At 41.7% G+C, this 15,000-nt stretch overlaps 1 protein-coding gene across 4 annotated transcripts in view; it reads left to right on the forward strand.

The window, feature by feature from the left end:
* The window catches only part of SEPTIN2 (septin 2), a 1,307,428-nt gene that overhangs the window by 690,322 nt on the left and 602,106 nt on the right, over window positions 1-15,000 (forward strand). The gene's annotated exons all lie outside the window — the stretch shown is intronic.

A 15,000-nucleotide genomic window follows, 5' to 3' on the forward strand; every position in this document is an offset into this window, starting at 1 on the left:
CTGGTACAATATTATACAACAGTCCATCATATTATACTATATCTACAATTTATTGCTTTATTGGTTGTTTGTATCTTGGTTTTTAAAGGTACTGAATCTCATGAAGGTTATACTTGAGGCAACTGGTATCATGGTATTAGTTCTATATCCATCTGGCTTTTAACATTTTATAGCTTTAAGCTGTTTTTCACACAGTAATTATTACCTGTGATGTAAGCAGTGATGTATTTTAAATGTGGCGGTTTTTTAGGTACGTGGTCTTCTGAAGAAGTTTGCTTTAGTGCAAACGAAAAGCGCTTTAAGCCTTGTACGTGTCTGTGTTTCAGCAAAACTTTTTGGAACCACGACTTTTTGCTTGCTGATTTTTTGTTTATTCAGATGGAACATTATGGTGAGTTGTTGTTGTTGTTGTTGTGGTGTCTTTCGGCTTTTCCCGGTTAGGGGTCGCCACAGAGGAACTCTGGTCCACTAATGATTGGCAGTTGATTTTTACGTACTGAGTTGCCAGCCCTGACGCACAACCTTCAACTAAGGTACGCCCATTCATGCATGTCTCCACGCAAAAGATGCTTTAGCTGAGATTCGAACTGAACAGCGTCTTACTGTGAGGCGACAATGCTACTGCAGCACCACCACCGCATTATGGTGAGTACATTTATTTATTTATTTATTTTACATGTGTTGACCGGGCTAGTCTAACTGGATATATGTCCATTTTCAGTAGAGGCCTGGGGAGAAATCTCCAAGCATCAGCAGTGACAAAGCATACAATATATACAAATAGTAAAATGAGTTACAGTACATTGTTTAAACTGAAGGTAAGATAAACTTGTGCAGGGTCCTTTAGTAGGTTTAAGCTAAGATCAAATACAGAGAGCAAACATTTGAGAGAGAGAAATAACATAAAAATATTTTTTTTTACATAACTTCTTTATATATATATATATATATATATATATATATATATAACAATAATATTGATGATGTGTGTGTGTGTGTGTGTGTGTGTGTGTGATATATATATATATATATATATATATATATATCTATATATATATATATATATATATATATAATAACCACCCAAAAAAAACCCCCTTTAAAAAAAAAAAGACAAATTAACTCTGAATTTTGTGGAAGGGGTATGATTTAGAGATCGTAAAAATAAATTTCTTAGTTGCATTCTTTTGTAGGTTTAGTGTTTACAGTAATATGAATGTTCCAAATGTTAGTCTTTGCCTGTGGACATTTTGAAGTGTGTGTGTGTGTGTGTGTGTGTGTGTGTGTGTGTGTGTGTGTGTGTGTGTGTGTGTGTGTGTGTGTATATATATATATATATATGTATAATGTATCTACTTTAGATCACTGAAATTCATTTCACTGAGACCAAATCACCTAATTTTCAAAATATTGAAAATTCGTTTCACTGAATTGTAAGCTGTAGACTTTCCAGCAGTAGTGGCAGCGAATTGAGTACTGTGAGGCAAGTAAAAGGTATATGCCATTTTCCCCACTGTAGTGCCATCCTGGAGTTAGTATATATAGTTGGGGAGTGTGAGGGGTGTAGCCCCCCTTAGTTTGGTTTTATATTGTCTGGTTTCTATTAAGAGGATAAGTAACTAGTTTTTAAGTTGTGGAAAGAGGTAGTCATTAGTTTTGTGAGTGTTTTTGTCTGTGGTTTCCTATTTTTTCTTTTAAATTTGCCATTGTAAGCTGTCGGTGAAATGGGTTGTCAGTGTTGTGAATTTTAGGTGATTTGGTCTCAGTGAAATGAGATTTCAGTGTTTTTTATATATATATATATATATATATATATATATATATATATATATATATATATATATATATAGTGTGTGTGTGTATGTGTATATATATATATATATATATATATATAAAGTGTGTATTACTCACACGCATATGTGTGTGTGTGTGTGATATATATATATATATATATATATATGTGTGTGTATATATATATATATATATATCTGAAGTAGTTAACTTCAATTGATCATCAACCTGTGGGGTTCTGGATCTGATATGGATCCGAACCAGCAGCAACCAAGCTAAAGATCTAAGCTCCGAGCTTCTTCCCCTTACCCATATTACCCTGCAGCCTCCTTCCAATCCTCAGATCTCATTTGCCGTGGCTTCGCCAGCAAGAGATTTCTGAGCTCCAAGAGGTTAGTTAGGTCTAAACTCGTTTTTTTCAGTGTGTGTGTGTGTGCCCTTTTTTAGTGAATAACTACTTATTCTTCCCCTTATTCTCTATTGGGTGTTTTTGGGTGGATAGTTTTTTACTTTTTGTAGTTTAGAGAGTTGCTTAACTCCAGTTGTGTAGGCCCTCCTTCCTGCCCTTAGCGACCGTGTGTGTGTGTGTCTCTGCCCCTGTCTTAGCTGTCTAAGCAGGTATGTCTGAAAGTCAGAAACCGACTTTCTGTAAGTGCACAGTGTGTGGCCATAAGCTATCCCCGGCTGATAGCCCACTCTGTGCATAGTCTGTTTGGGGGTCCCCCATTTATCAACTGGCTGCAAAATTTGTGCAGCCTTTAACCCCCCCCGGGCCCTGCGGGATCGCAGGACCAAGCTGATTCTTGCGGGTCTCTTATCCGCAGAATCGGCTACTTCTTCTGCTCCTCCATCTACTTCTTCAGCCACGGCTGTGACTGTTCATCCTTCCTGGACTCCAACTCCCACATCTTCACAGGGAGAAAGAGAGGCCAAGAAAGACCGACATACGGAAAAGGTGAGAGACATCGAGAGAAGGGTCGCAAGAGGCAGGCCGACTCGGCCCCTCCTGCCAAGGTGTTAGTGTCTCCACAAAAAAACTACAAGGCCGTCTTCCCCTTGGCTCTGTTCTCCACATTTCTCCCTGGAGCCGGAGGAGGATGCTCGGCCTGCTTCGAGGTTGTCCTCGCATCGACACTCAGAGCCGGTGTTGCTGGCGTCCTAGAGGTCTACTTAGAAGACTCTCTGAAGCCAGTATGAACCAGATGATGAGGTTTCTGCAGACTAAATTGCAGATGGGAGTGGTGCTGCCCCCCTCCCCCAGCCAGAGCGGGGAGTTCGGCCCAGATATTCGCCCCGATAGCTCCTTCTCCAATCCACCCTCGGGTTTCGAAGTCTACGGATTGGAGGATCCCCGGAGTCAGGGAGTCTGCGCCAATGGTACCTCCAACCTCGACGCCAACTATGCCCTCGAGCCTGTCAGATCCCTTGTCGGATCCGAGATCTGGGCATTGGATCTGAGGGGATGAGTGCGTCTTCGGCCCTATTGTGGTCGGGGCATACTGTCTCCTTGGGCTCAGCTGTGCCAGCTTCAGCTCCAATCCCTTCTTCGGATCCGAGGGGTATGGCTTCCCACACCACCAGCTTTAGGGAAGCCGGTTCCCCTTCGCCTTTCGACATTGGGATAGGGTTCTCTCTGGAGGATCGAGGCCCCTCACTCTTTCCTCGGAGTACGCCTCTGCTCCCTCGCAAATGAGTTTGTCTTCCATCATGCAGTCCTCCCAGGGACAGCCTGTATCCGGTACACCCCAGACAGCTCCCTTTGAGGAATATGTCTGTTTGCGAGCCCTCCCCAGAGACTCCCCCGAGGAGGTCCCTCACAAATGCCCATGCAAGAGGAGGCACATGGACTCCCCTGAGTCCTTCATGGAAGATACTGACTTGGAGGAAGGGGTACGTTCCCCCAGATCACCCTCCGAAGACGTCATGGAAATTCTTTGCCGGGGGGGATTGGTCCATCCAAAAACCAACCTCGGACGAGTCAGTATTTCTGGAGGCGTTTGATAGAGGCCCATCTACCTCTTGGGTGTCGTCGTCCCCCCCCCCCCCAGCCGACCTTCTGGTGGGCCTTATCACTACCAGAGCCAATACTCACGGCCTGATTAAGGTATTGAGTCCTCCTGCAGACAAAGCCACTTGGTGTAAGGGTTCCCCAGTTGATGCCATGGGGGTGGTGGTGGCCACCAAAAAGAAACTCACCCAGGAAAGTTCCTCGGTCCATCACCCGGACAAGGAGTCCAGGGCGATGGGTAGTCTTGGAAAGTGGACTTTTGCTTCAGCTACCTTTGTATAAGGGTGCTGAATTACATGGCCCACGTAATCAGACTGCAGCACAACCTTGTCAAAGAGTACGCTGAGTCCCCCCGGAGTCCATTTCAGCAGAGAATAAACCGACTTTCTCGGCGCATATGGCCACTCTGAAATATGTGTCAAATACGTCCATGCCTTTACTCTCTCATGCCACCGAGGGAGCTGCTAGGGCAGCTGGGTCCGGTATTGCCTTGAGGCATTATGCCTGGCTCCGGCTTTGTGATTTTTCAGAACCTTTCAAGGCGTCCTTCGCTAACGCCCCTTTTGGCAGTTCGACCCTGTTCGGGAAGACCATCCGCGATACGCTTGTCCAGAGTGAGGAGGACGGGAAAACGCTGTCGGGATCCGCTTCTCTAACTCTTAAAAGTTTTTCTCCAGCTTAAAGGGAGGTGGCAGCTTTGGAAATAAGAAAGCTGTTAGAAAAAGGAGCAAGCCAGCCAGTGCCCCCAGACCAATCTGGATCAGGCATCTATTCCAGGTTCTTTTTGGTGCCAAAAAAGATGGGGGACTTGAGGCCGATTCTCGATCTATCAGCGATGAACCTGTCCATTGCCAAGGAAAAGTTCCATATGGTCACTCTACAATCCATCCTGCCCTTTTTGCAGGAGGAAGACTGGATGTGCTCGATAGACCTCAAGAATGCGTACTACCATATTCGTATGGACAGGTGATCCAGGAGGTTCCTCTGCTTTTGGCTAGGAGCCAGTCATTACCAGTTCAGGGTCCTACCCTTCGGTCTCATCACAGCTCCGAGGGTGTTTACCAAGGTCATGGCAATTGTAGCGGCCCACCTGAGGCTTCAGGGTATTCAGGTCTTTCCGTACCAGGATGACTGACTTCTCACTGCCTCCACCAGGCATCATCAGGTACTAGCCAGGGATTTTTTCCTTCACTTATCTTCCCGGCTGGGGATCATGATAAATTTCAAGAAGTCTTCCCTCCGACCTGTTAAAATCCTAGATTTCATAGGAGTGAGAATAGACTCTCTTCAGGCCAGGAGATTTTTGACTCCAGACAGACTTCACAGCCTGTCTCTGCATGCATTGGCTCTCCTTCATTCGCCTGCACCATCAGCGGTGTTAGTCCTGAGAGCCCTAGGGTCCATGGCAGCAGCTATAAACCTCATTCTTTGTGTTCGTCTGCATATGAGAGTTTTACAATGGATGTTACAGGTTCACTGGTCTCTACTTCATCAGTCGCTGGACTTTCCGATCCCTATGAGCAGTGTGTGCAAGAAGTCTCTCACGTGGTGGCTTCAATCCCAGGAATTGAGAGAAGGATGCCTTTTTGTTGCGCCTCTGCCCCAAACCACAGTGACCATGGACACCTCCCGCTTAGGGTTGGGGGGGGCACTGCTCTGGCAGGACTGTCCAAGGCACGTGGACTCAGAGCAAGTCCGTTCTACATGTAAATTTTCTAGAGATGAGAGCGGTCCTTTTAGCGTTGCAGGCCCTTCATACCTCTCTTCCTCTGGGAACTATTACTGTCCGTTCAGACATGTCAATGGTCTGGTACATCAACAAACGGGGGAACCAGGTCTTATCCACTTTGTCGAAAGGCCATGAGAGTGTGGGAATGGGCAATCTCCACCAACAGTAGTACTCTTCTTTCGTCTTAAGTGTGGTCTTTGAACCCTTATGTAGCGGACCAGATCTTCCTCAAGTGGGGTCAGCCTTGCTGAGATCTCTTCGCATCGCCTTCCAACACGAAGTGCAGTGAGTTTTTTGCTCAAATTCCCACGATGGGGGAAGCCCCCAGATATGCTCTTGTCCATGCTTGGCCACCTGGTCTTTTTTAGGCTTATCCCCCGCTTCCTCTCATGACAAAGTTTTTACACAAAGCTCGTAGGTTGGGGAGCAGAGTTATCCTCATAGCACCATTCTGGCCTCGTCAAGTTTGGTTCTTTTTGCCTGTGGTCTCATCTTGTAGCTCCGCCCTGGATCTTGGATCCTATTCCGAATCTTATTCATCATCCCTCAGGAATTGCTCCCCCGAATCTGGACAGCCAAAAGCTCACAGCATGGTTACTCTAGTTTCATTAGTTGCTAGCACTCCCAGTATCTCTTCTCCAGTTAAATCCATCCTGATAGCGGCCCATAAGTCCTCTTCCAGGAAAGTCTACAGTAGTAAGTGGAAATGTTTTTCCAGTTGGGCTTCAGAGAGAAATCTGCATCCTTTTACCGCTCCGGTTCCAGTGGTGTTAGACGTTTTGTCTCATATTTTCCAACAAGGGGCTAGCTCTTTCACAGTGAAAGTACAGCTGGCAGCTCTTTCCCATTTTCATGTTGGGGAAAATTCAGGCTCCCTAGCTGCTGCCAGAATTTGCAAGGCTTTTTTGAATGGTACTTTTCTTCTGAGGCCCCCTATTAAGAATCCTTCTCTGCTGTGGGGTCTGATTTTGATCCTTCAGGCTTTGGTTGCGCCCCCATTCGAACCTGCAGCATCAGTTGACTACAAATTCTTATCATGGAAAACGGCCTTCCTGGTGGCTATTACTTCAGCCAGGAGAGTGTCTGAACTTTAAACCCTGTCTGTGTATGAAACCGCCTTACCTAGTGTTTCACAATGATAGAGTATCTCTCAAGACTTAACCTATCCTTTCTACCTAAAGTTGCTTCGGAGTCGAATATTAATCAGTTGATTAGTTTGCCTGTATTCTTCCCTAATTTTCAAAATAAAGGGGAATATAAACTTCATTTACTTGATGTGCACAAGCAGTTAGGATTTTATTTGCATAAGTGCAAACCTTTCCGTAAATCTGATCAGCTTTTTGTTTCCTTTACTAAACCATTTTTGGGAAAACCAGTTTCAAAAGTGACTATCTCTAAATGGATTTCGCTTTGTATTTTGCAAGCTTATAGAGAACTTGGATTACCAGCCCCAGAAGGGGTGGATGCTCACTCTGCCCGTTCTATGGCTACTTCAGCTGAATTCTGGTCTAGAGTTTCCCTGGATTATATCTGTTTAGCTGCCACCTGGGCTTCCTCTCACACCTTCATTACTCAGTATAAACTAGATTTGGTGTCTAGAGGAAGGGCTTCCTTTGGCTCTGCAGTGCTCTGGAATATCCTTCCTTAAGGGCCTCCCAAGATTCAGGTAGCTGGGGACTCTGTCCCACAGGTTGATGATCAAATGAAGTTAACTACTTCAGAAAAAGAAGTTGTGTACTCACCATAACGTTCCAGCTGAGTAGTTCTTCTTCATTTCTCAGCAACCTTCCCTCCCTTCTTTCCCCTGACCTTGCTGGTTATTTGTCTTTTTGAGCTTGATGTCCTGTATGTGTCGAGCCTGATGTACGAGTTCGGATCAGGTTCATTTTGGCTTAGGTTGTTGGGTGTCACATTGTTAGGTGGCATACTCCATCTGAGGATTGGAAGGAGGTTGCAGGGTAGTATGGGTAAGGGGGAGGAGCTTGGATCTTTAGCTTGGTAAGCTGCCTTCACGGATCCATATCAGATCCGGAACCCCACAGGTTGCTGACAAATGAAGTCTAACTACTCAGATGGAACCACATACCAAGAATAATCAAACAGCCAGAAAACTGATAAACAAAAAATCAGCAAGCAAAAAGTCGTGGTTCCAAAAAGTTTTACTGAAACACAGACACGTACAAGGCTTAAAGCGCTTTTCGTTTGCACTAAAGCAAACTTCTTCAGAAGACCATGTACCTAAAAAACCACCACATTTAAAATACATCACTGCTTACATCACAGGTAATAATTACTGTGTGAAAAACAGCTTAAAGCTATAAAATGTTAAAAGCCAGATGGATATAGAACTAATACCATGATACCAGTTGCCTCAAGTATAACCTTCATGAGATTCAGTACCTTTAAAAACCAAGATACAAACAACCAATAAAGCAATACATTGTAGATATAGTATAATATGATAGACTGTTGTATAATATTGTACCAGTGTAAATATAAATATAGATGTAAATATGTAAATGTAAATTTAAATATAAATATAATTATTAATAAAAATATAAGTATAAATGTATCACACCAGTTGGGCCACCTGTTTTAGATACAACTACCCAATACAATTCTATGATATTCTAAACCGCCATGAACAAACTGTGTGTGTGTGTATATGTGTGTGTGTGTGGCAAGGGATACATCACACATAAACTACACTGTGAACAGAAGCCATATTATCTACAAAAGCTTTTGTTCCTTAAAATACAACTAATGGAACACAAATCATTCAAACCCGGGGGTTTGCATGCCTCAATCTTATTTGCCATCCCAATTCTAATTCCTCCAATAGGGATGGCATTGGATTACCTCTTATAGATGGAACTATTTGATCTATCGCCATAAAGGTGAAAGTGTGATTAGGATAAGATGGTATATGTTTCGCTAATGCGTTATCTAACTTCCCTTTATTGATTGCATACATATGTTCGTAAACTCTCTCACGAAGTTTAAGTTCAGTTTTGCCGATGTAGAAGGCACAACAATGTTTACATTTAGCTAAATAGACAACAAATTTAGATTGACAATTGAACTTTGATCTAAGCTTAAATAGTATGTTGTTGATCTCAAACGTACTAGATGTAGTCATAAATTTACAATAATTGCATGCTTCACATTTTACCATACCGGCTGATTTAGGGCAATTTAAATTTGCCAACTCAAGGTAATTCTTCAAATTCCTACCCCTTCTAAAGCATGTGTAAACTGTTTGACCGAGTTTACTCCATAGGTTTGGGGCTGTCCTTAAAAGATCCCAGTTTTTCTTCAATATACCTGTGACTGCAAAACTGTCACTACAAAAGGTGGTTATAAATTTCAATGAAGGATCATTATCAGAAGGTATACTACTGTTATTTAAACTTAGAGGAGTGACCAAAATATCAGACTTGTTGACTAACTCTAAATCCACATCTAACTGAGGTTTAACTGTTAAGATTGGAGAATAAACACAATTATGTCTTTTAGTGGTAACCTCATCTATAAGGGTGGCAATTAAATCCTCCGGGTACCCACGACTCAGGAACATACATTTAAGAAGGTCACATTCCTTTAAAAAATCACACAATTGGGTATTGATACGTGCTGCCCTTACTAGTTGACCTTTCACGATAGATCGTTTCTGATAAAAAGGATGGCAACTCGAAAAATGCAAAAAATCGTTAGAATACGTTGCCTTCCTGTAGATACTTGTTTGAAAACACTGTTGTAGTCTATTTTTGACTAACATCAAGTCTAAGTAGGGAATAGTATCTGTATCAAAAGTGGATGTAAACCTAAGGAATTCTGTAGTACTGTTCAAGTGGTGGACAAATTCACTAGCTTCATCACCCGAACCCTTAAACAGGATGAAAATGTCATCCAAAAAACGGGTGTAGTATATCACTTTGTTAGTTATAGTACTGTCATTAAATACAAATTCATGTTCCCATTGAGACATGACCATATTGGCAAAACTGCCACCCCAAGGAGTGCCCATGGCTACACCAGATTTTTGCAAATAGAAAGATTTACCAAAAAGGTAAAAATTGTTTGTCAAAACCAAGTCTAATAATTCAATGATTAAACTGATTTCATTATTTGAAGCCCCGTTTTGGTTCAATCTAATAGCTGTCCAATCAAGACCAACAGAATGGGGTATACAGGTGTGTAAAGGTCCTTGACATCAATAGTTAGAAAATTGTATTCAGCATCATAACTGAGCTTGTTCAAGTCGCTCAAGAAAGACCAAGAGTCCTTACACACCTGGGGTTCTGATGTCAAATACTTTTTAAGTAGCCCGTCTACAAACTTTGCTATGGCGTAAGTAGGTGAATTGCGGCCGTCAATTAACGGGCGCATGGGCGGGTCGACAAGACACTTGTGAAGTTTAGGTATGCCAAACATGTGTGGGTAGCGTGGGTAAATGATAGAAAGGTAGTTGAATGTTTTCTGGTCTATTCTACCGTCGATGAAAAGGTCCCTAAGGGTCGAATTAATTAACTGGTATGCACCATTAACTTCAGATCGAGAACTTATCTGATAAGCTGAGGTATTAAGAAGTCTAAGCATACGTGAGGAGTAATCACTTAAATCAAAAATCGCAAGACCCCCACCCTTATCAGGTTTACAAATCCTGATTTTTTGAGATTTAATGAAAGTCAAAAAATCCCTTTCATCACTAGTGATATTTGATTTAGCCGATTTACTAGATTTATATGTATTAGACCTCGCTAACTGACGACTATCAAGTTCACACACTTGCTCGAACAATTGCAACACCAGATTTAGTGGTGGATTGAAAGTACTTCATACATGTAAGGGGTCAATAACATGTGTAGATTTACCTAATAACAACACAAGATTCAACTTCCAACAAAAAGTTTAACATCAATAATGGTTCTAACCGGGTCTAAATTCTGTTTAGGGACACAGGTGGTTCCTTTTGCCAACAAGTCCGCCATGTCCACAGTAATAGTAGAACTTGAATAGTTACAGATTTTAAAATCACATGATCTGTTACAAATTAAGACTGGACCACAAGTTTGTTGAGGTACATTTAAGAAATCATCATCTACAACTGTCAAGGCATGTGGGGAAACCAGGGGGAGAATCCTGGATTACACTGGGATCAAAACTAGTAACGAAAGAAGTGTTTGTCACCAATATAACACATATCAATAAAAGAAGTAGAAGTAGTGTTATGAACCGCCCGGTCGCTTGCATGTTCAAATAGAACACCCCATGGCTACTTCTTCCACTTCTTGTTCCTGTTGGACCAATTGTTATTTGAAGACAGAGAGCCTTGCTTTGGTTTTGCTCCCCTACGCGTCTCCTCCTGAAAATCCCGTTTTTGGCATTGGTCACCTTGAGCCTGTAGGTAGGTGGCAGATTTATTGGCGTTGCGTATTCTTTCGCTCCGCCTGACTTCCATGTCATCTTCTAAGTCACTATGAATACTATCAGAAAGTTCATCCACAACTAAATGGTTGTCATTGTTGGTAATCATGTGGCTAGAAGAAGCATGCACTACCCCTTGGCCCGAATTAATGGAATTAACTTTTTGGAACCACGACTTTTTGCTTGCTTATTTTTTGTTTATCAGTTTTCTGGCTGTTTGATTATTCTTGGTATGTCGTTCACAGCAGCGAGTCAAAGTTTGTTCCCAACAGCAAGTGAAGCTGTTTTAGACAACAACAACGTTTTGGATACTTGTCCTCTTTTGGTTGATGAAATTGCCCCTAATGGGGTTAGTAATATTGGCATTGACTGTAACGCAGCAGTGGGGCGCCCTACAACTACTCCTTTGAACAACGGAACTGGTAAAACACCTATGGAGAGTAATGTGGTAATGCGGCGTCCTGTTATCACCCCTACGAACAGCAATAGTGAGTCTTTCTTTAACTCATTCTCTACACAAATTGAGTCTATTATGAATAGACTCGATATTTTGGATAGAAACCAACGTTTACTTTATAGCTACAATCAACCACGGAATGGCGAGCTGACAGCTTCATTTTTCAAGACAGCTCAAGTTAAAGCTAGTCCTGACAACCATGTGGCTGTTCTTGGTTCTAGTCAACCTGGTGATGTCAACGGGCGATCTTTGAATTTGGCAGTCATTTCGAATTGTAACACCACACCGGTAGGAATTTCGAACCCTGGCGTCACTTACACATCAACAGTACAGCCTAGCAAAACACTACCTGTTGCTTTGGCTTCCTCACAGTCGACAACACGGCAATTACTTCCACAGCGGCAAATTCAGCTTCCACTTGCATCGGGTTTGGAAACACCCGTCCTTGCTGAAACTAATGTGATCGCTGGGTTGAATGACAGCAATTCTGGTCAACCAAATTTGGACTTTTGGTTGAAAGATACTTTCTCTTTTTCTTTTTCTAATGATACCATCGTGGGTACATCACAGAACGCATCTCATGCAGGTAATTTGAATACTTCAACCATAGTATCTGACTTAAAGCTTTTTGACAATTATTTATTTAAAATAAAAAAGCTGCATTTAGAAATTGCTTACTTTGAGGAATGTGTCAGATCAAAGGTTGTCCCTAAAGGCTTGAGATGCCATCATTTTCCTACGGGGATAGAATCGGGTTCACCTTTTTACACCAAATTGGTTAACCTCTTTGACCGCCTGGGTTTCGAACTGTTAGCGGTCATCATGAAACATTACAAGCTATGGGTTGACAACCTGTTCAAAGTGGTTGCAGAGTTGGATACGAGAATTAAATCCAACCTGAACTATGATCGTTACAAGTTTGAATACAGCCGGGTATTTTGCAGCATTAACGACCACATGGTTAAGTTGAAAGTTAACTTAACAGAGACTTGAAGGCATACGAACAAGGGGTAGCTTACCCTAAACCATCTTTGGACCAGGTATGGTTAAAGTCTAGCCATCATAACAACAATGGTCCATCTAATTCCATTAATTCGGGCCAAGGGGTAGTGCATGCTTCTTCTAGCCACATGATTACCAACAATGACAACCATTTAGTTGTGGATGAACTTTCTGATAGTATTCATAGTGACTTAGAAGATGACATGGAAGTCAGGCGGAGCGAAAGAATACGCAACGCCAATAAATCTGCCACCAACCTACAGGCTCAAGGTGACCAATACCAAAAACGGGATTTTCAGGAGGAGACGCGGAGGGGAGCAAGACCGAAGCAAGGCTCTCGGTCTTCAAACAACAATCGGTCCAACAGGAACAAGAAGTGGAAGAAGTAGCCATGGGGCATTCTTGCGGTGTTCTATTTGAACATGCAAGCGACCGGGCGGTTCATAACACTACTTCTACTTCTTTTATTGATATGTGTTATATTGGTGACACTTCTTTCGTTACTAGTTTTGATCCCAGTGTAATCCAGAATTCTCCCCCTGGTTCCCCACATGCCTTGACAGTTGTAGATGATGATGATTTCTTAAATGTACCTCAACAAACTTGTGGTCCAGTTTAATTTGTAACCGATCATGTGATTTTAAAATCTATAACTATTCAAGTTCTACTATTACTGTGGACATGGCGGACTTGTTGGCAAAAGGAACCACCTTAGTCCCTACATAGAATTTAGACCCGGTTAGAACCAATTATTGATGTTAAACTTTTTGTTAGGAAGTTGAATCTTGTGTTGTTATTAGGTAAATCTACACATGTTATTGACCCCTTACATGTATCAAGTACTTTCAATCCACCACTAAATCCGGTGTTACAATTGTTCGAGCAAGTGTGTGAACTTGATATTCGTCAGTTAGCGCGGTCTAATACATATAAATCGGCTAAATCAAATATCACTAGTGATGAAAGGGATTTTTTGACTTTCATTAAATCTCAAAAAATCAGGATTTGTAAACCTGATAAGGGTAGGGGTCTTGCGATTTTTGATTTAAGTGATTACTCCTCACGTATGCTTAGACTTCTTAATACCTCAGCTTATCAGATAAGTTCTCGATCTGAAGTTAATGGTGCATACCAGTTAATTAATTCGACCCTTAGGGACCTTTTCATCGACGGTAGAATAGACCAGAAAACATTCAACTACCTTTCTATCATTTACCCACGCTACCCACACATGTTTGGCATACCTAAACTTCACAAGTTTCTTGTTGACCCGCCCATGCGCCCGTTAATTGACGGCCGCAATTCACCTACTTACTCCATAGCAAAATTTGTAGACGGGCTACTTAAAAAGTATTTGACATCAGAACCCCAGGTGTGCAAGGACTCTTGGTCTTTCTTGAGTGACTTGAACAAGCTCAGTTATGATGCTGAATACAATTTTCTAACTATTGATGTCAAGGACCTATACACCTGTATACCCCATTCTGTTGGTCTTGATTGGACAGCTATTAGATTGAACCAAAACGGGGCTTCAAATAATGAAATCAGTTTAATCATTGAATTATTAGACTTGGTTTTGACAAACAATTTTTTTCCTTTTTGGTGAATCTTTCCATTTGCAAAAATCTGGTGTAGCCATGGGCTCTCCTTGTGGTGGCAGTTTTGCCAATATGGTCATGTCTCAATGGGAACATGAATTTGTATTTAATGACAGTACTATAACTAACAAAGTGATATACTACACCCGTTTTTTGGATGACATTTTCATCCTGTTTAAGGGTTCGGGTGATGAAGCTAGTGAATTTGTCCACCACTTGAACAGTACTACAGAATTCCTTAGGTTTACATCCACTTTTGATACAGATACTATTCCCTACTTAGACTTGATGTTAGTCAAAAATAGACTACAACAGTGTTTTCAAACAAGTATCTACAGGAAGGCAACGTATTCTAACGATTTTTTACATTTTTCGAGTTGTCATCCTTTTTATCAGAAACGATCTATCGTGAAAGGTCAACTAGTAAGGGCGGCACGTATCAATACCCAATTGTGTGATTTTGTAAAGGAATGTGATCTTCTTAAATGTATGTTCCTGAGTCGTGGGTACCCGGAGGATTTAATTGCCACCCTTATAGATGAGGTTACCACTAAAAGACATAATTGTGTTTATTCTCCAATCTTAACAGTTAAACCTCAGTTAGATGTGGATTTAGAGTTAGTCAACAAGTCTGATATTTTGGTCACTCCTCTAAGTTTAAATAACAGTAGTATGCCTTCTAATAATGATCCTTCATTGAAATTTATAACCACCTTTTGTAGTGACAGTTTTACAGTCACAGGTATATTGAAGAAAAACTGGGATCTTTTAAGGACAGCCCCAAACCTATGGAGTAAACTCGGTCAAACGGTTTACACGTGCTTTAGAAGGGGTAGGAATTTGAAGAATTACCTTGAGTTGGCAAATTTAAATTGCCCTAAATCAGCCGGTATGGTAAAATGTGAAGCATGCAATTATTGTAAATTTATGACTACATCTAGTACGTTTGAGATCAACAACATACTATTTAAGCTTAGATCAAAGTTCA

The sequence above is a fragment of the Protopterus annectens genome, chromosome 4.part0, assembly GCF_019279795.1.
Source record: "Protopterus annectens isolate FY-2018-M chromosome 4.part0, PAN1.0, whole genome shotgun sequence".
NCBI lineage: Eukaryota > Metazoa > Chordata > Ceratodontiformes > Protopteridae > Protopterus > Protopterus annectens.